The sequence below is a fragment of the Prionailurus viverrinus genome, chromosome A3 (genome assembly GCF_022837055.1).
Source record: "Prionailurus viverrinus isolate Anna chromosome A3, UM_Priviv_1.0, whole genome shotgun sequence".
NCBI lineage: Eukaryota > Metazoa > Chordata > Mammalia > Carnivora > Felidae > Prionailurus > Prionailurus viverrinus.
In genome coordinates, this window is record NC_062563.1 from 95,905,540 (window position 1) to 95,930,920 (window position 25,381).

The 25,381-nt window shown below is 38.5% G+C and overlaps 1 protein-coding gene and 1 non-coding gene across 6 annotated transcripts in view; both read left to right on the plus strand.

The window, feature by feature from the left end:
* CTNNA2 (catenin alpha 2) overlaps positions 1-25,381 on the plus strand; it is a 1,116,199-nt gene that overhangs the window by 365,977 nt on the left and 724,841 nt on the right. The gene's annotated exons all lie outside the window — the stretch shown is intronic.
* On the plus strand, positions 20,257-20,468 carry LOC125163192 (small nucleolar RNA U3). The gene has a single exon (XR_007151341.1). It is a non-coding gene; the product is annotated as a small nucleolar RNA U3 (small nucleolar RNA).

The window sequence follows — 25,381 nt, forward strand, 5'->3', positions numbered from 1 at the left end:
CTGGATCAGGATATGGACCCACCTATGGGATGCTGGAATTCATCTGAGCTCGTTCTGTGTTCAGTGTGAGTCTAAGTGTGTTGTGAGAACTACCAAGATTTAAAATAGTTGGTATCTGCTTTCAAGTATTCTATTTCCCTGTAAGGAGATGGGAGAAGTAGAATGTATTAAATACCTTTCAAGTGATAAAACACAGTATTAAAGAAATTCATAAGAGAAAAATAGGTTACTTAACAGCTGTGGAGAAAGATGATGAGCTTGCTTTTGGATCTGTTGACATGAATTTTTGGCAGGAGGTGACTGACTGGCTAGAGAAGAGAATCGGGAATAAAGCAGTGATTGCTAGAGACCTAAAGCTGGAAGATCTAATGGAGGAATAATTATGATACTTGACCTAGCTCTTTTCCCAGAGGTGTCTCCTCTTTTAGTTTTTTCATTTAGTCAAAATATAATAGAGATAGCTTAGACCATATACTGTTTCCTATGTTTTTTTTTTTCTTTTTTTTTTTTTGGTCAAGATTAAATACAGTAAATTTAAAGTGACTACCACAGGATCGCCTGGGTGGCTCAGTTGGTTAAGTGTTGGGAGAGAAACTTAATAACTCACATATCACATTCAACTGATTTCATGCAAGTGACAGATTATATTTATTTAAAGATATCTGGAAATTTAGGGGCACCTGGGTGGCTCAGTTGGTTAAGTGTCCGGCTTCGGCTCAGGTCACGATCTAATGGTTTCTGGGTTTGGGCCTGGCTTTGGACTCTGTGCTGACAGCTTGGAGCCTGGTGACTGCTTCAGATTCTGTGTCTCCCTTTCTCTGCCCCTCCCCACTTGTGCTCACGCTCGCTCTCTCTTCCAAAAATAAATAAACATTTAAAAAAATATTAAGTATTTACCACAGGGATTGGGGGTTAATATGTAATTCACAAAGTTTGAGGAGACTCCATTGGAGCTAATAGAGTTCAGTAAGGTTATCAGTTTTAAAATAAACATATGTCCACAGATTTGCAAAGTGCAAAAACATAGAGTCATGGAAAAACAGATCCTATTTTTTAAAAAAATGATCCTGTTGATAGAAATGAAAAGTAGTTTGTTGGCTTTATTTTATTCCTCATTTCCTTATAAATGTTGGAAATAATCCTGATACAGATGTGGAGGACTAGATACAAACAAAACAAAAAAACTGAGTGGCAAGTTATACTTTTGGGTATGATATCACAATGATATCACAAGCCTGGGTAGGAAAACTATTGATTCTTAATTTTTACAATGTTCAGACAATCCCAATAAAAATTCTAAGAGTTCTTTTGCAACTTGACAGAGTAATGATGAAGTTTTTTTTCTGGACTAAGTATGAATAAGCCCACATTTTAAGGAGATGAAAATGAGCGGGTGATGTACTCGATATTAAAACATTCTAATGCTACATTAATTTTAAAAGTGTGCATTAGACCAAAAAATGCCTAGTCAAGTTAAACGGAATAGAAAATTGCAAACAATCTCCAATACAAAATTATTTTATGAAATGATAGTTTTTGAAATTAGTAGGTGGATTAGTCAGATTTTGACAAAACTATATTTTTATAATCCTATGTTAATTTCAAAAAGTAAACAGTAAACCCTGCCAGGACCTAGTAATAGGAGTAGAGGCACTGAATGCGGAGAACTCCCTGGAAGGACAGTCAGACCCTTCAGCTGCTGCCACCTTCTGCCCAAGCGTGAGGACTCCACCTTCCCATTTTCTTTTTATCCAGAACCTTCTCGCTGAAAGGAGCTTTTACTAAAAGTGAGGTTCACAATACAAAAGGCTTTGGGCTCCTAAAATAAAACTTAAGCCTGTATGGGGAAAATCTATTAGCAAAGTATGTTGGAAATACTTAAACATTTGAAATGTTGGTGTGTGTGTGTGTTGTTTATTTTATTTTATTTTATTTTATTTTTTAATGTTTATTTATTTTTAAATATGAAATTTATTGTCAAATTGGTTTCCATACAACACCCAGCGCTCATCCCAACAGATGCCCTCCTCAATACCCGTCACCTACCCTCTCCTCCCTCCCACCCCCCATCAACCCTCAGTTTGTTCTCAGTTTTTAAGAGTCTCTTATGTTTTGGCTTCCTCTCTCTCTAACCTCTTTTTTTTTTCTTTTTTTCTTTTTCTTCCCCTCCCCCATGGTCTTCTGTTAAGTTTCTCAGGATCCACATAAGAGTGAAAACATACGGTATCTTTCTCTGTATGACTTATTTCACTTAGCATCACACTCTCCAGTTGCATCCACATTGCTACAAAAGGCCATATTTCATTCTTTCTCATTGCCATGTAGTATTTTGTTTTTTTAACTGTAGTGATATGCTGTGCAAATATGGCTTTGGGAGGTTAATATAGAAATGTAAGTTTCTTACAGAACATGACCTATTAACTAAGTAATTCACTGTATTTTAGCTATTATACTAAGTAAATTTTATTAGTTAAAATAAGTGTATTATGTTTATTCTATGCTTATAGAATAGCAGACTACTCAATTATATATTAGCTAAGTATATTAATCAAGTAATATTTTATTAATAAATGTATACTGGTTCACAAACTATATAAATAACTAAAGCATTATCTAATGTTTAAAATTTTATTTCTCAGAGATTGACAAAAATCATCAGGGAGAACCATCTAAATTGGTGATTTATAGATAGTAATTCAATTGGGTATGGTTCCCTAAAAATTTAGTAAGTGCAATTTCAGTACTTTGTCAAAAATAGTAATGCTAATAAAGTATTACAGAATATGACCAGATATAAGGTAATTAGCCATTTGTAGATTTGTTGATTTTTTCCACCATTTGACACCAGCAAATCTAGACAGTCCTTAAGGATATTTGAAATTATCACTAAAAATTAATGTTCTCCTTCTCTTGGTGGCAGAATTCTCCATTTCTGTTCTTTAGTTGCATAATGAATACTTTTGTATTTTTTTTTATTCTGTGGACATATTGACTTGAAATTGATTTTTGAATTCAGACATCTGTCTTATATCCTAAAAGCTATTCTCAGATATTAAACAAATTGATACCACATTGGGAGGGAAACTCACTCAAACTTCCTGTGAATTAGTTTTCTGGCAATATCCCTTCCTGATGCTAGGTTTACTGACTTGCCAACATGAAGGAGATTTTAAAAAGTAAAGTATGTTTGAGATCCTGAAGTGAAAGGAACTAGAGAAATACACAAGTCCATTGTGAGCATGGCTAGCATGCCTTAATGTTCAATTTCAAGCACGATTTGTATTAGTCATCAGTATGCAAAACCCAGTTTTATGGGCGGTAGGATGCAGAAGTGATGTAAAGTTTGATAGCTGACTAAAAACAAGGTAAAAATTAGTATTTTTACGTTAATTTGTTAAGTTGTAGGATTGATTTTTTTTTTTTTAATCAAGGTAGTTAAAATTGTGGCTCAATGCATGGTGACCTATTTTCTGGCACTATTTTTCTGCCTACGTGAAGAGTTGATGTAGTGATTTATGAAGCAAAGGAATGAAGAAAAAACCCAGGATTTTAACAACTTGAAACTGTCAAGGGAGTTTCTAATGATAAAATAGCAAAGAGAAAATGATTGCTAATCAATGGAAAAATCAGCCTCTGTTTAAAATGTGGCAGCTTGAGGTAGTTAATTTTATTGGGTGAAACTACTAAGGAATGCTAAAAAGAATTTTAAAAATATAATGACTACTCAGAAATAAATCTTATTAAAATGTCTATTTTACTGCCAGAAAACTTGAAAGAGTGAGAGAGAGGAAAATTAAAAGTTATTCCTACAGAATTTCTATTTTAAAGAGAAGAGAGTATACTATATCTTGTTTTTTGAAGCTTCTTTTGTAGATGAAGGCACTTGAGAAAAATGGAAATTAACACCATTCATGACCCAGTCTTTATAATGGGTAGCTATTTGCATTTTAAACGTTGGTTTTAAATCAGATAGTAAGTAAACATGATCTCAAATTCCTCTAACTTTATTACCTTCTTACTTGTGAATTTTCTTACTTTTCCCCACCTGCCCTGGGTATTTGCTTGATTAGTAATTATTTTCTTGGCCATTTAGTTTCTCTTTCTCCACTAGGAGAAATTCCCTCAGCCTATAGAAAAATGTATTTCTCTTCTACAGTCTAAGAAGAAAATAAAGCATTAGTCTACTATATTTACCATTTTTCTCATACTTCACTCTTCTCCTTACACAGTTCTTTAAGAACAGTTCTTAAGTCAATTCCAGTCCTTGTTTCCATGTCTTGGCTACCACTAGCTCTTCCCTTTTTGAGCCTTGTCATCCAACTTTTACTGCCCCTCCTCTGTAACTCTGTGTTTGAATCTTTAAGGACCCCCAAGTCTATGTGCTTTCACTTGCTAGTTCTCAACTACTTTAAATTTAGAATGGGGGGGGGGTGAATTTTAATAGCATTAACCATATTCTTTTTTTTTTCTTCATATTATTTCTGATTTGCAAGATTTATTTTTACTTGAAGAGTAGGACAATCTGACCTCAACTACATTGAGTGAAATGTCACCATGACATACCAATGCTACATACATTGCCCTTGCTATTTCTACCTGATTTTTCATACCCTCTTCCCGCTGGTATTTCTTCCATTTTTTCCCTCTTCTTTCTTTTTAAGTATAATTGTGTGGATCTAATTGTAATTCTCTTACTGCTGGTATTCAGTGGATAGAAGTGTTGGAATGTGAGCATAAGACATCATGGAGCATCTGCATCACAGGCCAATGAGGATAGGAAAACTCTTTATCTGACAAGGTTAGGGCACATAGACCAACTGCACTGATGGGAGAATTGTCCTCTGGGGAGCATCCATGTTACGGTGGTCACTGCCCTAAGGTGAACTATGTGCACTTTTCAGGTATATATGGACAATCTAGGAGATCTAGTTGGAAAAACGTGGTTAAGAAACAGGAGTAAGATGGTAACTCATTTCATAGCAAGACCCCAGCCCATTTTTGGGACATGGAGGTTTCTGGACACCCAAGCATAATAACCCTAGCCCAGGGTTTAGAACCCAGGGTTTGAATACAGGCCCAGTGGAGAGCTGGAGTGCTAATACAGGTATCTTATATAAGAAGACCAAATGCATGACCTCGTGCAGACCTATGCTTCAGGAGAGTAAAGAAGTAGAGTTTTTCAGTTGGCACCCTACTCTAAACATCTCTCTTAATACCTTTTGAATAGTGAGATTAATTCTTAGGTTCTCCTGTTGAAACCCTGATCCCTTAAGGAGCCGTGAACCAGAATTCTGGCTGGCTCAATGATTCTTAAAGGGTTTTATTGACTCATGGTCTCTCCAAGGAGGCAAGAAGGAATGCTTTCTTAAAGTAGTACATTTTCACAGAGCATCTTGTTGAGTTCCTTCCCAGTTCTAACCCTCCCTTTTACTGTGGAAATCAACATAGTTCTTTCTTAGAGAGGCTTACCCTAGGTCTCCTCTTCTCCTGTGATACTCTGTAAAGTCATTCTGACTGCAGACATGTGGGAACACTCACATTAGGTTATGGAAAAGGTAAGCTTCCTATGTATTACATTAGCATGAGGACAGAAAAAAGAGGAGAAATCCCTGAAAAAATACTGTAAACATACTGATGAAGAAAATTCAACATACAGCTTATGTCCTAAAGCAGTTAGCAAGAAGCAAACCAAATGCATAAAAATGAAAGCCAGTAAGTAGAACCATTTAGCTTCTGGAAAGCAATTTTGGGTTCCTAATTCAGGTACTAAAAAGAGGAAGAAGGCAAATTCAGCAACTTTCTGTCTGAGTTTATGCCAATATTTTTTGAAGGCTTAACATCTGTAGAGTTGTATCTGTTGTTCTTTAATGCTTTTATTGGTACTTTTTTTTTTTAAGTAAGCTCTATTCCCAACATAGGGCTTGAACTCGCAACCCTAATAACAAGAGTCGTATGCTCTACTGACTGAGCCAGTCTGGCACCCCTATTCGTACTCTTCAATAATCTCTGCCATATTCCTATCAAATGGTTCCCATTTAATGGCCTCTGGAAGTAGCCCAGGATATTGGGAAGAGCTCAGGACTTGGATTGCAATTTTAAGAATGTGTGACCTTGGGGGCGCCTGGGTGGTGCAGTCGGTTAAGCGTCCGACTTCAGCCAGGTCACGATCTCACGGTCCGTGAGTTCGAGCCCCGCGTCAGGCTCTGGGCTGATGGCTCAGAGCCTGGAGCCTGTTTCCAATTCTGTGTCTCCCTCTCTCTCTGCCCCTCCCCTGTTCATGCTCTGTCTCTCTCTGTCCCAAAAATAAATAAATGTTGAAAAAAAAATTAAAAAAAAAAAAAAAGAATGTGTGACCTTGGATTGCGGAGATAGTATCTCCAGGCCTTGGAAAAAGATTTAGCTACAGGATAGCTAAGATGATTAAGAGTATACAGTATGCCAAGTGAGATGTAAGAAGGAAGGACTGCAAGGTATAAAGGAGTAATACTCTGTAAACAGGTATAGTTACTGCGATGCATAAATGATGTGCTATACACTTACCTATGTAGTATGCACCTACATACTAGTGTGTGTTGGGGGATGGGTAAAATTAGGAAGAATCAAATCATAGAAGATTTCCTGGAGGAGGCAGTGCCTGAGTAGGAATTAACATGCTGATGTGTGAATGAGTATTTCTCAGAAAGAACACCATTTCATGTGGCAGCATTATTCAGTAAAATACTCAGTTCTGGAACCCAGGAATGAGGAGAAATCTGGCTGAGTGAGCTGGAGGCAGATCCTGGGGTGCTCTGTAGGCCTTGCAAGGCAAAGGGCTGAGCTTCAACCTGAAGGCATTAGGAAGTTGCTGGTGCTCTAGGCAGGGGAATGCATGGTCAAATTTGTGTTTTTAAAGTGACCTCTGCCTACAGGGTGGAGAATGGACTCAGAAGGGGCAAAGCTGTAGTGTAGAAGGGTGGTTATGGTGAACAAGGTGACCAGTGCCCTAAATCCATTGTTGGAGGAGGAATGGGATAAATGGGTGGGTCTGAACCATGTTGAGGGAGGAGAATGAACAGGCCTTGACAACTGTACTTTTCGTTTTCATGTATCAAAAGTTAATGTTTTGTACAGTAATCTTTAGTTAAAAAGACAAAACATTTTTTAATTCCAACTATGAAATCTGGGGAAGTTTCAGTTGTTTGTGGGATATTTGATTTTTTGCATAAAAAAACCTTCTTACACTTTTTTTTTCTGGCTCTTTAATTCACATATATACACAACAGTATGATTATTAAATGCCTAGTAATTTACATAGATCTATATTTTGGATAATTTAAACTCTACATCTAGGATTTTCCTGATTTAGTTTAAGTTATTTATATGTAATTGAGCTTTCATCAGTATGTGCTTACTAATGCACATTTTACTTTTTAAAAACTAAATTTTAGACACACTTTTAAAAAAATGGGACATGGATTTTCCCATCTGAGAGGACATAGTATCAATAACTGGGGGTTAGTAGGGTCCAGTGATTCTCATCTTTTCTACAGATACTATCACAATTTACTGCCTCTAAATCTGTCTGCTCTTTTCTACTCTGGCAAATTATACTCTTGAAAATGGCCTTTTAAGCTTTTCTGGCTTAATGTGGTATTACAGCATTCGTTATCATGCACTGACATCTGGTGGCCAAATCGAACATTAGGAACACTCCAGTGCATTTCTGTATGCCTGTAAACCTAGCACAACCTAAATATGGGCCAAGACTCTGGATGTAAATACGGAGAAGGTGAACTCTGCCTTCATAGAACTGTCAGTCAGCTTTAGGCACCCATCTGCACACTAAAATTATGCAATTTTATGCAAAATTATGCAAAACTAGCTCTAGGAAAGTGGTAAAGGTGGATACAGAGGCAGATGAGTTTGCAAGAAGAGAAGCTCCAGGCAGGAGGTAGAGCTGAGGGTCATTCTGCTGGCTGTGTGTGGGACCAGGTCAGCCAACATCAACCAACAACATATTCTCTGCTTCCTGAGTCATACTACATGCCTCCCCAGGACCAGTTTATCCAGTATCCTCATTTTTTGTCCAAGAAATCTTACTGTGGGATACTGACCCCTCCAATGGCTTCTTGTCTGCAAACAGCTTTAGTTTAAGGTGTTGTAAACCAGGAATATTTTCTGATCGTATCATTTAAATTTTTATTTTCTTAAAAGCTATTTCAAGGAACTATCCCAAGACAATTTAATTTTCTCTTCTATATTTCACTTAGTAAATATGGAGCTACAAAAATCATTGAGAAAAAAACAATATGATTTGAAATATTTGAAAGTTGTATTTGAAATCTCAAATCCTTATTAGCCTCCATGTTGTCTGTAATTAAAATCATTATATTTTCAATCTTTTTATTTCTTTTCACAAGAGAAAATGAAAGAATCTTTTTTTCACCGAATAATGTTTTCCTTTTTTTAAAATTTTTTTTTTAATGTTTATTTTTGAAGGAGAGAGGCAGAGCGTGAGTGGGGGAGGGGCAGAGAGAGAGAGGGAGACACAGAATCTGAAGCAGGCTTCAGACTCTGGGCTGTCAGCACAGAGCCCAATGCGGGGCTCGAACTCATAAGCTATGAGATCATGACCTGAGCTGAAGTTGGATGCCCAACCGCCTGAGCCACCCAGGTGCCCCAATAATGTTTTCCTTTGAGAATATTGGCAGATTCTGTGCATATGAGCTCACCTTTATTTCAAATAATTAGTTCTAAATGTAACTGATTATTGGTGTAATGGATCATCATATTCTACATTGTCTAAACGTGGGATGGCAAATACCATGTTGATTATCATCTAATTAGTTACACTTTAAAATTGGGGAACCAAATGAGCTCTTTTATCTAGTGAACTATTTAGTGGTGAAAAATAGGATTTATTTAAAATATTGACCGGGGCACCTGGGTGGCGCAGTCGGTTAAGCGTCCGACTTCAGCCAGGTCACGAGCTCGTGGTCCGTGAGTTCGAGCCCCGTGTCGGGCTCTGGGCTGATGACTCAGAGCCTGGAGCCTGTTTCCGATTCTGTGTCTCCCTCTCTGCCCCTCCCCCATTCATGCTCTGTCTCTCTCTGTCCCAAAAATAAATAAAAAACGTTGAAAAAAAATAAAAAAAAATATTGACCTCCTTAGTCTTAGTTTTTTTCGTGATTTCTTACATTAGAAGTGCTTGTCTTAGCCCTTCAGGATTATACCTGTCCCTTTTATGCACTCTCCATGTTACAAGTAGGCATATATTCAGTACTCATTTATAGGATTTGGTTTGATTCCGTGATGAAGTAAACACGTGTGCTCATGCACACACACACCTGCTCCTCCCCCCTAAAAATACTAATTTTGATTTCTTATTAACCAAACTCCTTAATATACATCCTGAACTTCTCCGACAGTATTTTCTGGAAACTTTACTGTAACCTACTGAGTCCCATTGTTTATTTATCCAAATGTTCTCTGGGGCTGTTTTGTTCTTACTGCACACATTCATTGAGCTAAGAATGGAGGGGAACGGTTACCCACAGATGCAAGTGTGGTAGTAAATTTGTCAGGTGGCTAACATCACTGATGCAAGTGTAGTAGTAAATTTGTCAGGTGCACGACTGGGGCACGCCATGCTAGTTGTCCTTGTTACAGTGGTCATACTTGTGGACAATGGCACAGCATGGCGTAGGACAAACAGAACAAGCTTGTGTTTATTTTTTTTTTAAACGTTTATTTTTGAGACAGAGACAGAGCATGAACAGGGGAGGGACAGAGAGAGAGAGGGAGACACAGAGTCTGAAACAGGCTCCAGGCTCTGAGCAGTCAGCACAGAGCCCGACGCGGGGCTCGAACTCACGGACCGTGAGATCATGACCTGAGACGGAGTCGGATGCTTAAGCGACCGAGCCACCTAGGCGCCCCAACAAGCTTGTGTTTAAATCTGACCATACAACTCTTCCCTCCTTGCCTTTGTTTCTGCATCTATAAAATGGGGTAAAAATGGTGACTTACCAAGATGGTGATAATAGTTATATGGGATAAACATTCTTAGGTGCCTCATCCTTGGTGGGCACTTAGAAATGCTAGTTGTCTTTTTCTCCTACTTCTCTTAACAGAAGTCACAGACAGATGTCTTCCATCCAAAGTTACTGTGGAAACTATTGGCTAGAAAATGCTTAGAGAACAGTTCCTAACTGACAAGTTTGTTCTTCCTTGGTCACATCCAGACCTCCAAGGAAAGTCTGGCCAAAGTGTAGATTAAATTACCCCCTGGCCTAAGAATTAATTTCTTAAAATTTTTTATTGCAGTATAGTTGACACATAATGTTATATTAGTTTCAAGTGTGCAACATTGATTCAACAGTTCCATACATTATACAGTACTGACTATACTAAGTCTAGCTACCATCTGTCACCATACAACATTATTACATACCATTGATTATACTCCCTATGCTGTACTCCTCCTCATGCTTGTGACTTAAAGTTGAACTTTAGTACATCTCAATCCCCTTCACCTATTTTGTCCAAATCCCCCTCCCCCTCCCTCTGGCAAACACCAGTACCCTTCAGTCCATTTCTGGTTTGTTTTGTTAGGTTCCACACATAACTGAAATCATATGGTATTTGTATTCCTCTGCCTGACTTACTTCACTTAGCATAATACCTTCTATGTCCATCCATATTGTTGCAAATGGCAGAATCTCATTCTATTTTTACAGCTAAGTAATATTCCTGTGTGTGTGTACACGCATATGTACACAGCACATCTTCTTTATCCATCTATTGATGGACATTTCAGTTGCTTCCATATCTTGGCTATTGTAAATAATGCTACAGTGAACATAGGGGTTCATACGTCTTTTCAAATTAGTGTTTGTTTTCTTTGGCTAAATAGTAGTAGAATTATTGGATCATATAGTATTTCTGTGTTTAATTTTTTGAGGAGCTTCCATACTGTTTTCATAGTGATTGTACCAATTTACATTCCCACCAACAGTGTACAAGGGTTCCCTTTCTCCAAGGATAATTTTTTTTAATGTTTGTCTATTTTGAGAGTGAGAGAGGAGGAGCAGAGAGAGTGCAAATCTCAATCAGTTTCCGTACTGTCAGAGCAGAGCCTGAGGTAGGGCTTGATCTCACAACTGTGAGCTGAAATCAACAGTTGGACCCTTGACTGACTAAGCCACTCATGTGCTCCTCTCCAAGGATGAATTTTAAAGAGTGAAATCATAAGTCTAGTGCTAGCACTAGGAATGTAGGTTTCTCCCTTGTGTTTATTTGGTAATTCGCATTGCTTCTGATGTGGTGAAAGACCCCTTTATCTTCCTATTAAATATCAGAGTTATTCAGAGAAGGAAAAGAGTCGCTGACAGAAAGGGGTAAAAATGGAAGATGAAATGATGGCAAAGATTGGTGTTCTTCCTTCATCCAAGAACCACAACGCAAAGGAATATATAATTATTTTTTAACATGTTCTACCCAGGTGATAACTCTCTACCACAGTTAATTAGCAAGGCATGACACTTGTTTTAAAAAGCCTAATACAAAAGATAAGGAAAAAACACTGTGAAAAGACATTATTAATGCCTACACTTAATGCTCAGCTTTTCTATCGCCAATATTCTCTTAAAAACCTCCAGGATTAAACCCCTCAGTTGTGATGAGGAGAAGACTGGATCCATATTCCTGGAATAGAACATAGAGTCGTAAATCAGAGGGAATTTCTAATACTTGGATGATACAGAGAATCAAAGATTAGTAATAATCTCCTTTTATTGTTGAGTTCATATAACCCAATTTGTAAAATAACCCAATTTAGGAGTGCAGAAAGTGATTTCCGAAGAACTCACTTAGTTCAAAGTGATAGAAATAATTATCCTTCTAGCCCAAGTATGGATATGTCTTTCTGTTTCAGAGGTATTGGCCAAGAATGGTACACTAAGTGCTGTCCTCTCAATTTCTATTAGGTCCCTAAAAATACTCCCCCCACAATAATGGTGCAATCTAAATATAAGAATGTGCTTGTGGGGTGCCTGGGTGGCTCAGTTGGTTGAGCGCCCAACTCAGGCTTATGATTCATGGGATTGAGCCCTGCATCAGGCTCTGTGCAGACAGCTGACAGCTTGGAGCCTGCTTTGGATTCTGTATTTCCTTTCTCTGCCCCCCACTCACACTGCTTGCTTACTCGCTCTCTCTCAAAACTAAACAAACACTAAAAAAAAAAAAAAAAGAAGAAGAAGAAGAAGAAGAATGTGCTTGCTATGCAGGTGCGGCTTCCAGACAGGTCCTGTCTTCTCCCTCTCTTACTAGTTTGCCTCTCCTACAGCTTTTCTTTGAAGAAATTCTGCAGCTGACATGCTTGTCTCCCAGGCCCATGCTTTTAGTATATTCTCTGAAAGGATGAGACACACACGTACATCTGTCTGAGGTGTCTTCCTGTCCTCTTCGTACTTCATGCTTAGCCTTCATCATACTTCTTAAGCTTATTCTGATTGCTGAGGGCCACTAAGCTGGTAATGACCTTGGTGTTATTTTTTTTTAAGTTTATTTATCTTTAAAAATTTTTTTTCCAACGTTTATTTATTTTTGGGACAGAGAGAGACAGAGCATGAACGGGGGAGGGGCAGAGAGAGAGGGAGACACAGAATCGGAACCAGGCTCCAGGCTCTGAGCCATCAGCCCAGAGCCTGATGCGGGGCTCGAACTCACGGGCCGCGAGATCGTGACCTGGCTGAAGTCGGACGCTTAACCGACTGCGCCACCCAGGCGCCCCTAAGTTTATTTATCTTGAGAGAGAGTGTGAGTGGGGGAGGAGCAGATAGGGAGAGAGAGCATCCCAAGCAGGCTCTGTACCCAGAGTGGAGCCCCACGCAGGGCTAGATCTCAAGACCGCGAGATCACAACCTGAGTAGATACCAAGAATTGGAGGCTTAACTGAGCCGCCTAGGAACCTCTTCTTGGTGTTATTTTCTTTTACTTTTCCTTCTCAGTTTTTGATGTATGTTTAGAAATTTAAAAATAAGCTTTCTTGATCATATATTGTATATAATGTACACAATTTTTTCTACATAAGAAAAAAGCTGTGATCTTTCCTCCTTTCATTTTTCTTTTGTTCTAAATCCATCTTACAGCTTCATTTCTTCCAGGAGATGCTTATGTATATTATTTGAAAGACCAAATGAATTCCTAGTTGGGAAGTTTGAACTAATTGCAGTGACCCCCTAGGATACTTTCTAAACCTAGCAAAACTGACCAGATTTGCACATAAGTTAAGAATCTTCTTTACCTGAAAACAAGTATTACTCTGAAGAATATTTGCATATATTGGTTTGAATGAATGCTGTGAAAATTTTTAAATCCTCCATTTGCTCAAAATAGTCTTTTTTGGCATAGCATTTAAACAGAAGCATCATCAACCAGAAAAGTTTTCTCAGAAATTTCTTTCATTTTTTTTAAACAAAGATCTCTGACAGATGTGAAGAAAGATGTCATTTGTGGATATCTGATGTAGATCTCCTAGGGTGAAAAAGGTAATGTGCTTGATCTGTTACTAGCCTCCTAAATGTGGCTGCCCTTTGGTCTGTGGATACAGGCTGGTTTTATTTTCACACTCTCTCAAGCCTCACATACCAGAATCACTTTTAAAATCTGGAGCAGCAAAATAAGCCGAAAGTGACACAAGGAGGATGCAGACTTAATACCAACATTCTAGGGGCGCCTGGGTGTCTCAGTCGGTTAAGTGTTCAACTTCAGCTCAGGTCATGACCTCACATTTTTCAAGTTTGAGTCCCACGTGGGGCTCTGTGCTGACAGCTCAGAGCCTGGAGCCTGCTTTGGGTTCTGTGTCTCCCTTTCTCTCTACCTCTCCCCTGCTCATGCTTTGTCTCTGTCTCTCCAAGTAAATGAACGCTAAGGAAAAATTTAATACTAACACTCTAGCACCTAAGAAATCACTTCCCTGCAGTAGGTAAATTTGAAAAAAAAAATTGTAGTGAAAATACCCAATAAACCTGAATGTATGTTTTATGTGAATATATATGAGTATGAATTATAACATATATAAACTCACACCAGATGTTTATGGTTTTTCTTTGGCTTGTGATGACTGTTAAGGGTTTATTCACCCATATTTCTTCCCAAACTTTGACAAGTGATTCCTTAATCAAAAACTATATTTTACTTGAAAATATTGGAAACTGTTCACAGATATACTGCAAACATAAAAATAATCAATACCTCTATGTTCTTTAAGCTTCACCTGCTGTTAGTGTTTTACCCCATTTACTGTGTTGTGTGTGTGTGTTCTCTCTTTGTCCTTCAGGCACACAGACTCCTTAATTGTCAAATGGGTAAAGTCAGCTTTATTATATATGCTTACACACATAACAGACACTCTTTCCCTAATTATTTCTACTAAAAATTACAGATTTAAAAAAAATTAACATTTATTTATTATTGAGAGACAGAAAGACATAGAGCATGAGTCACAGAGGGGTAGAGAGACGGGGAGACACAGAATCTGAAGCAGGCTCCAGGCTCAGAGCTGTCAGCACAGAGCCCGATGCGGGGCTCAAACTCACGAACTGTGAGATCATGACCTGAGCCGAAGTCGGTCACCTAACTGACTGAGCCACCCAGGTGCCCCCAGAATTACAGATTTTTTAAAAGGGTTGACACCAGCACACGTATTAATTTGCTAGTTTTGCCTGGTTCAAAGTGTTATTTGATGAAGGCCTGTGGGTACGACACAATCTTCCCAAATACGGTCTTTACACAGTAACATCCATAAAAAAAAAAAAAAAAACTGTGTCAGGGTGCCTGGGTGGCTCAGTCGGTTAAAGCGTCAACTTCAGCTCAGGTCATGATCTCACAGTCTGTGGGTTCGAGCCCCACGTCAGGCTCTGTGCTGACAGCTCAGAGCCTGGAGCCTGCTTTGGATTCTGTGTCTCCATCTCTTTCTGCCCCTCCCCCGCTTGTGCTTTGTCTTCTCTGTCTCTCAAAAATAAATATTAAAAAATGTTTTTTAAAACTTGGGTCTTTGTAACTAGAAGGTTAGAGCAATCAGCTACCTAAGTTTGACTGACCTGAGTCAAGTTTGTTCCTGGTTGATCATGGTATAATATTGCATACTTGTTTTCAAGCATTTTATAAAGTTTAAGAAACATTTAAAATGTGGGGGAAAAAGTGATGTTCAATTAGATGGTGTGAACAAAGAAAACTTAGGACATTTTCATAAGGCACTAAGTATTCTTGAGGAGTAAGAGGGAGCGAAACCTGCAGAATCTATTCATTTCTGAAGCTAATTCATCGCAAAGGCTTTTTTGTTCTTGGGAGCTCCATAAAACTTCAGAGTTGGTAAAGACACTGGAGGTCATGTGGTTAACTTACCATAAGATAGAAAGTCTGTACCTAGCATCCCTCATAGGTGGACCTTCTGCCTTTGCAAGATATTATTGGGAGGAAATCACTGGGGGTAATTTCTTGTTGTATTTTACAGAAGCTCTAATATTTGAGAAATAATGTTCCTTTTTACACCGAAATTTCCTAAGTAAATTTCCAAAGCACCTCATCTGTCCCGCCTTCGTTAGCCTTTATCACATTTTATAAGGGTCATAAATACAAGTCTTACTTGCAAGATAGGGCTGGGAAATCCTTGAGGAGAAAATTCTATTGCAGTCTCCTCCACCCAGTCATCTTTCACCCATGATTAGTAGTTAATAAATATTTTGGAGTACTTGATTCTGCCACATCTTCCTGCCATATCTTGACAGTGGCCTAGCAAGTGGTTTTCTTTCCATCCTTCCAACCTTCTTCAGCCCATTTTCTCACATTGCTACTAACTTCTTTCTAAAAACCAGAAGTGTCCATGTTTCTCTTCTGCTCTGTCTGACAAGAAAATTTAAAATTCTTTCTAGTGTCCCCACACAATACGGGTAGATCAGCTGTTGTTCATGGGTCTGGAAGCAGAGGAAGCCATTAGTCTTGTGTTTCAAATGGGACTAACTTGGTTACCTCTCTGTCTTTCCTGGTGCTTGAGCAGGTCTCTAAGCCTTCGTGTCTCCATTGGTAAAACGGTTACCTAGGTTGGTTATTAGAATTAATGGCATCATCTACAAAAACATTTTGTAGACTGGTTGAGGCAAACACTAAAACATGAGTTAACCCAGGTGCTAGTGAGATACAGTTTTTATTAAATTTTTGCATTAAAAATTTTTTAACATTGATTTCTTTTTGGAAAATGATCTACATTCAGTTCTTTGGTTAAAAGTTAGATACTGAGTTTCAAGGTTTGCTACTTTAACAAACTTTATATTATAAATTCAGTAGATATTGACAAATCTTCTGAAATAGACTCTACAATATTAGATATTTATAGTCAAAGGTAAAGAACTGCATTCAAATTGCCACACACTTGAAAAAGCGAATTAAAGTTTTATTATTGGTGAAACCTATGCTAAAAAATAAGGTATAAAACTGGTGTGTACTTGTGTTAGACCCAAACCCGTCAAATAGTTTCCCAAATCATGTCAAGTAACTTTGATTTACCATCTATTTCTTTTACTAATGCCAATAATACTAATTCTGCAGTTTGTTTGTTGTGGTCCTCTGAAGTCCATTGTGTTTTATTTATGATTGTGCATTTATAATTATGCAAATATGAATTGCACACAGATTAATTTTATCTGAGCATAATTGTTATGTACGATAAAATAGTCATCCTTTAGTGACCACTCTTTATATTCCTATGTAAGGAGTAACTAATTTAAAATCAGTACCTGGAGGGTATCTGTGTGCAGGAATGGACTGGGGAAAAGTGGAGAGATCCTTTGGAATTCCTATGCAATTTTCTATCTGTGTGCCATACTTAAGCTTTGCACAGCCTTGTAAATTACAGTAAGGAAGGGCTAATTTTATCATCACGTAACTGCTGCCAGGCTGGAGCAGAATATTCTAGCAGATAAATAGCTGTGGCAAAACCACACCCATTGTTAATAGTTTAAATTCATGTCGTACAGGCCTTACACAGGTGCCATGTGCAGAATAGATAAGTGGTGGGGAGAGCTGAGCCATTAATTTTTCCATTGAGATGTTGGCAAGGGTGAGGGGTGAGAGGCTATAGGGAAAAGCAAGAGGAGTCTCAGTGGCAGAAAGAACATAGCAATATCGATAAATTGAGAGAGACTAAAAGAAGAGACCAAAAGGAACTAACAATTAGTACTACACGCTGAGGTAAACAGCCCTTATCCAGCCAACAAAGCTAACACAGCTGCCTTTCCTTAGCAGATTGCTGAAAAGTAATAAGACTTTTCCTGTCTTTCAAGCAACTCCAACCCATGCCTTTCCACATGGAGTTTTTCATGAACAGTTAAAAGAAGCAGCAGATGTCCAAGTTTTTCATGTGTTTTAATAATTCCTATCCTTTTGAATTGTGTCCCATTAAAGAAATTACTTTGTGGTAGCAGTTTCAGTTCTGGTACATAACACTGCCTCACACTTAGTAAGCTCTCAAGCAGTGTTTGCGAAATTAAGAATATTGATGAAGGAATGACAGTACCTGCTGGATAGCAGATGAGGCCAAGTGAGTCAGTCAGTTTGGCCAAAGGGTTGTGATTACTGTCAGAACTTACATTTAAGGAAGGAGAAAAGGTACTGATATAGTGAAAAGTTGTTGATAATAATTTAATAATTTAATATAATAATAATTTAATATCATACATAATTTAAAATGATACATAATAATTATAGCAATAGAATAATAGCTATTTGACCTTGCCATGTACTTTAGCAAGGTCAAAGGTTAGGTTAGAATCAATATATCTTTTATCTTGGAATCTTCGATTTTGGAGAGCTTAAAGTCATCAAGCCATCTGCCTTAGGAACCAGCCACTTGGGTATGTTTAACTTTGGAGCTAACCCTTGTCATCCTAAAGCATCTCTTTCCACAGATGACTTCTTCCTTCAACATCCTGTTCCCTTGGACTTCCATGAATAACCTCATTTTGCTTCATTTTTTTCTTGCCTCTGACCATTATACCTCAGTATCCTTGGTTTTCTCTTCTTTCCTGCCACCTAAATAAGGCTTTTCCCTAGAGCTCTGTCCTTTGCCCCACCTGATTCCCACTAAACAGCCTCTTTTCTTGGAATCTCTTGTACCCTACATCTGTTTCTCTAGTACCAACCTCTCCCGAGCTCCAGACTTATGTCCGGCTGCATATGTGACATGTTAATTTGGATGACTTCAAGCATCTAAAAAGGTTCTCAGACTAAATCTAGTTGTTGTTTTTTTTTTTTTTTTAATCTCTAATCAATGCTAAATTTTCTTGTATTTTTCTTTTAGCTAAAGGTACTGTCTTTTTTTTTAATGTGATCATTCAGTCCAGAAAATTGAGAGTCTTCTCCACTCTCCTCCTCAGTTTATCTTGAAATCCTCTGACTCAGTTCCTTTTACAACTCTTGCTTTGGCCTCACACCTTCATCTTTGACCACTGGCTAGTTCAGGCCCATGTATTTTGCCTGGATCATTGCGATAATTTCCTAACTGCTTGTCCTGCCCCCCCTCCCAACTTCTTCCCTTATATTCCATTATCTCTGACAGTCTGCCTTTGAAAAAATACAAACAGGGTGCTTTGCATTATTTACCAGCAAAATTCCATCTTCAGGATAAACTTTAAAGTTCTTAGCATGGCATCAGATTATTTCAGTAGGCCCCTGACTACCTCTCTCATTTCCTATCCTACTTTTCTTTGCCTTCCATTCTATGTTCTGTTACAATTGTTTGTTGTCAGATGTAGAGTGGCTATTTCGTTTGTGTGCTGCTGCTCATGGTATTTTCTCTGTCTGAACTTCCTTCTCTTTTTAACCTAATATATTTATATTCCTCTGTCTTTGAGTAGCTTAGTTTTTGAAGCTTAATTCTCTAAACAATGAAACCACTGTTACTTTGATGTTAGTATTATACTTGGTGCATATTAATATTAAATATGTTACTATGTCTCTGGTTTCATGTTTCCAAATGTGAGCACGGGGAGATTAAAAACCAGGTCTCATTTATATTTTCATCTGCACAGTTAGCACACAGACATGACATAAATGTTTCTTGAATGGGTACCGAAATGAATATGCTCACTGTTTTGATCTTAGTGGCTATGATTTATCCACTTAAAATTTCTTCTTAGCTTTCTGGACTATTGCCATATGCTATATTCTCTACAATAGATGTTCCATGTCTTCATGACCATTGTTATGTTCCAAAAGAAATTCATGATCTTCTGGGTTGGGTTAACCCTTTTCAGGTATCTGTTTTCTTGTGTTATAAAAAGAATCTATGTAATTGAACTTGTTGCCAGTAGATGTACATTAAAATACAGAGTTCACAAGAGTACATGACATTCTCATTAGACACAAAGAATATTTTTTGAGCCATGCTATGGTATTTGAAAAGCAATTAACATATTGCACATTATTCCTGTGAGACACAAACTGTTTCTTTCCCATTTTAATTTGCCTGCTTAAAAAAAGACAGAAAAAGATAGATGAGTTTACACTCAAGGTGTATGACTTTCCCTTGTGACCAATGAGCCAATTTCCTTTTCATATTTGCAGAATATTGATACAATTATTCTTTCATCAGACATGAAATTTGAGTGTATAACCAGTTTGTGGAAATCACCTAGTAATTTATTAGGTTGATAACAGTAATTAAGTCATAATTGCTTCTGAGAAATATAAATTGACTTTCTCTTTTAAATGGATAATTTAACATTCCAAACCACAGACCTGTAGTGTAACTAATTTCTGGGATAAGAAGTTTGTTTCTCCTATTATTAAACTAAAAAAAAAAAAAAAAAATTCAACCTTTGATAATCCAGTAACGAATTATGCAGTTGCTGAATTCTTGGGTTCGTGTTATATCTTCATTCTTTTCTCTTGTTGCTATTTTTTTTTAATATTTATTTATTTTTGAGAGAGAGTGAGAGAGAGAGAGAGAGCACGAGCAGGGGAGGCACAGAGAGAGACGGAGACACAGAATCTGAAGCAGGCTCCAGGCTCTGAGTTGTCAGCACAGAGCCTGACGCAGGGCTCAAACTCACAAACTGTGAGATCACGACCTGAGCTGAAGTCGGATGTCTAACTGACTGAGCCACCCAGGCGCCCCTAATCTTTTTTTTATATTTAAGGACATCACAGTGGAGGGAATTTTAGATAGAACTGGGACGTGTTGGTAGGACCATGGATTTTTCAATGATTGGACATGTGAAGACTGTACTTTCAGGGATTGTTTCTAAAGTTTGTCACTAGAGAAGTTTCTCTAAGTGTGGAGTCCCTGAAAGCATGAGGAGGAGGAATAGTGTCCCTTCCTGACTGTGAAGCTGACTCTGGGTGTTGTTTCTACAGCTGCCCTTGTCATTGATGATTGTTCCCTCCTCCTTTGGGGGACTAAGAGGAAAGTGGCCCATTGTCTGAGTAGTTTCTCTAAAAAAAGAATTTATTTATTTATTTATTTATTTATTTATTTATTTATTTATTTATTTATTTATTTATTTTTAAATGATGGGATCTAGCAGTGGCCTTGGGACACTGTTATTTTTTTTTTTTTAACCTTTATTTTGAGACAGAGAGAGACAGAGCATGAACAGGGGAGGGTCAGAGAGAGGGAGACACAGAATCCGAAGCAGGCTCCAGGCTCCGAGCTGTCAGCACACAGCCTGACACGGGGCTCTAACTCACAGACTGGGAGATCATGACCTGAGCCGAAGTAGGACACTTAACCAACTGAGCCACCCAGGCGCCCCCTCTAAAAAAGAATTTAAATAAATAAATGTAAAAGACATTCTTTGCCCATAAACCATACAAAAATGCATAGCCAGGCCTAACTTGGCTCATAAGCCATTGCTAACTGACCCTGGTTTAATCAAACCTGCATGTGAGACTTTCAAGTACGTGACGTTCCTGCTCTCAGTAACACTCCCCTCTTCACATAAACCGTCTATACTTAGGTGCACACGTTGTGAATGCTTATTGGTGTAGCTCCTACCCTCTGGAAGTTCAGAAAAGCTCCTTTTTCAGATAAATCGGGATCAAGGATTTTACAGTGGCGGTTCACCAACTGGAGGATTTAGTGGCCTCAGCTAGTCTGCCTCACACTGACCACGGAAGTGACGTTTGTCATCACAAGAGGTGATGTACCCCATGTCAGTAATTCTGAATCTCAAGCTCACTGAGCCACGTCAAATATCAGGGTAGACCAATAGGTGCTTCCCTGACTGAAGGGCCACCCACCTGGATTCATCTGCAAATACTAGGTTCACTATAAGTGCCATGTAATGCTCCAGAGGCCTTTTGATAAAAGTAGGAAAAATGATATTTTTGTTTATGAACCCTAAATCATCTGTTAATCATCAAGTATTTATCTGCTTGTGTGTGAAGCACTCAGCTGGGTCCAGAAGATACTCAATTGTAAGGAAAGCTTCCTAATCGGTGTGTGTGCGTTCTCTCTCTCTCTCTCTCTCTCTCTCTCTCTCTCTCTCTCACTCACACACACACACACACACACACTCTCACACACACACACACACCGCTAATAATACATAACTAACCACTAACAATACACCACTAACAATAATGTCACATAAGAGTCATATGGGTAGGCTGGATAAATGACAAGGAGTTCAATAATGGGACTTGAGAGAACCTTGTACACGCAGAGGAGTCTTATCTGAGAAGGGTCCAATGGGAGCTTCACAGAAGCAACAAGGAGGAAGGCACTGGAACATTTAACAGAATAGTTAACTGTGGGAACACATGAAACATCATGGGGATGGAGTGAGGCAGTCGGGGACTTCTGTGGCTGGATCCAGTGGTTCACGAGGGGAGTCCTGGGGGATGAAGTTTGAGAAGCAGGGACTGGTGTCAAATTGTTGAGAATCTTGAAGGCTGGGGTGGGGGGACCTTGAACATGAAGTAATCATCGTGAGCTTGAATTTCTTTTGGCTATACTTGCTGAAAATGACATCCTGATTGGAGGAAAATTGTAACACATGGCTTAGTTATATAGGGGATTTTGACATATTTTCAAAGGAGATGATGGAAATAGAGAACCACCAGGTGAGATTATAGCATCTTAAATTGTCAGATGGTTGGTGATTAGGTAGTTGGGGAGGCATTGACGATTTGGGGCCAGTGGGGTAATATGATTCAACAGAATTTTGAGAGTGGTTTGTTGGGGGGAAAAGAGTTGCACAAGAAAAGAGACGAATTTGGAGTCTTGATAGTGGAATCAATGGGAGGTGATAGTGGTCTGAATAGGGAATGGGGAACATAATGACAATGGAAATATGCACTATTACATTAAGAAAGCTATTTCAAATGGCCTAATCGCTAATATTTATTAATTCTATGTGTCCTATACTCTTCAAGCTTTTTACATAAATTATTAGCAATCCTACAGTCTAGATACTGATATGCTGCTAGTTCTATTTTTCAAATGAAGAAACCCTCATCATTTAAGCAGCCTGCTCAGCTAGAAGTTACAGCTAACAGGAGTTGCGGTCAGGATTTGAATCCCCACCGTCTAACTCTGTACTGTTTAACCCCTGGCCTTAGATTCTCCTGATGCTTGATGTTTCAACAAAAGTCCCCGAGAAGATGTGGCTCCAAGTACAGGGGCTTTGGAGGCAGAGACTAGAGGTTTTTACTGTGTGGTCTTCAAGTCACTTACCCTGTTCGAGATGCCTTGCCTTTATTTTTGTAAAGTGAGATTTCCTCACTGGTTCTGGTTTCTCGTTAGTGCACCAGGAGACTAGAGCGAGATTATGGGTTTCTGTTTCCCTCCTGATTCTGCTTTTCTTCCATAGAAATGAGGACGTTAGGCTTTGGAGGGTGAGGAATTTGTTCTTAAACATGTTATGCTTGAGGTGATGGACGTCCCGAGGGCGATGTTCAGTGTGCAGCCAGCAGTAGGTATAAATAAGGGTCTGGGCCTCAAAGGGTCAGAACTGCACGTGGAACTTAAGTTCTCATTCACAAGCAGGTGGCGGCTAAGGCATGGAAAGCATTGAGCTCTCTAAGAAAGAGGTGTTGAGAGAACTTCTGAGGACAAGGAGCAGGACCTTGCGATATACCAGCTACTGGGGTAGAGTGAGGAAGAAGAAATGAGGAAGAAGAAGAGGAGGAGCCCTGAGAGGGGTATAAGGAGAACCACAGTAAAGCAGAGCTTGTTAAGCATGGGCGAGTCAACTTGAGGAGTGGATGGCAAATTGTGGTAAGTCCCACGTGCAGTGCAGAGAGGATGAGAGCTGAATTAAAAAGATGGTTGGGGCACCTGGGTGGCTCAGTCAGTCACCCTGCTCTTGATTTTGGCTCAGGTTGTGATCTCACAGTTTCTGGTATAGAGCCCTGCATTGCCCAGTCTCTTTGCTGGCATCACGGAGACTGCTTGGGATTCTCTCTCTCCTCTTTCAAAATAAATAAATAACCTTAAAACAAAAAAGTTGACAATGTAGAGAGTTGAAGGAGAGAAAAGAGACTGTGACTGTATTTTCAGCAAGAGGGTAAAGTAAGTTTTCTTTTTTTGGCTCTCTAAATATTTGATTCAATTAAATGCATTTTGGTCACTGGCTTTCCTGTCAGTGCATAAGGTAAAACTAAGGATGATTACCTTTGCCCTGCTTTACTGTGGTTAGTTGTCAACCACTGTTCTTGTCAGAACTTGAAACTATGGTCATGAAACGCCCACAGCAACTCAGCAACATTCACAGGTGGAATTAGGGAAAATGCAGCCAGCTTCCACTGGCCTACAACGTCAGGTAGGGACATCCCATAACTGGACTTTCACTCATTGTTTGTTGTGCTTTAACTTTAGTAAATAACTCTGTCTTCCTAAATAATCAGTTTCTCCTCTCAAATGAAATTCCTGTGCGCTTAGATTTCTCTTAAAAAAAATTAAATACCTAAGAATAAAACGTGCTGTATAATTATCAAGTCATTATCATTGTCATTTATTTCCAATTAAACTGAGCTGTTTAATTGCAAATAATATCTTAAGTAGATAAATGGAATAATTAGTTTATTTTTAAGTATATGCCTGAGAAGAAAGAGAGGAAATCAATAAGGTACTGTGCAATTTTAAGTCAAATCTAAAACGGAGGTTAGAGGTTTTTTGTTTGTTTGTTTTTGTAGCTTAATAAAACATAGATAATTAAAACTCAAAGTCCTTAATGTTTTCCATTCCAAATGTTACCTCAATTAGGCCAAGAGAAACTTTTCCTGCAAAGATAGAAAGATTCTCATCAGGAGAGCTTGGCACAGAATGAAAAGATGAAAATGTTTCTGTGTTAATTATTGATACACTACAGGGAGAATGAATGTTCAACACTGAACGAATAACATGCTTTTGATTTAGAAACCCCAGTTAATTTATTAAAGTGGTCTTGATTTATGCTTTTATCTTAGACTTCAGTCTTTAAAAGAAGTATTTAAGGCACTTAGAGTCAGAATTATGATCATGCTTCATTGTCCATAGCTGGCTTTCATCCTCCATTGTCAGTGCTATGAAATTCCATTATTTTCCCTTTGTCAGTAGACATTTTAATGGGCAACTCAGAGACTGCCTTGGGGGTTACTAGTCAGATATTGTTAAGGGGATAACAGACCTCGTTTAGATAACACTGTAGTAAATAGTTAATAAGTATTGCCAGGATTTGCTCACTTGTTTTGTTTCTGATTGCATCAGTATTTCACAATAATTAATACAGCAATAACATTAGATGTGTTAACACACCTTAATCCCACTAGGGCTCTCTGAGACCTTCTGTGATCTAGACCATTTCTAAGAGGCATGAAGCTGTAAACTAACCCAAAACTTGGGTTTCCTTAGGCACACTCAGTCTCTTCAAATTTCACCGAGGCTAAGGCCCTGTGGCCGCCAGACAAAACAGCCTTGTACTCTTTCAAAACAGAGGGACTGTCGAATTTTAAACTAGGGAGACAGGGAGGGAGGAAGGAAGGAAGGAAGGGCTGTGGTAGAAGTGAAACAGGACCTGCCCAGTGATCCCGGAGACCAGGTGAAAGACTTAAATCTGCAGAGTCAAATAGGGGAGTGAGCGGAGGATGAAGGTACAGGGGAAAGGAAGTGAAGACACGTACACATTTTTTCCCTGGGAAAAAGCTCTTTTTTCTTTTTTCCTGGGAAAAGCTCAGAATAATTAAAGGAGACATAGTGCCTCACTTAACCATGCCTTGTTCTTGAGATTTCCTGATTAACTGCTTTAATTACTTCATATCAGAATGACTTGCTTTTTTAAAAGAATGTCTGACTGATGTTATCTTCCTTCAGATTTTTTTTTTAAGATCTTCAGAAAAGGAAAGTGAATAACTGCACAAA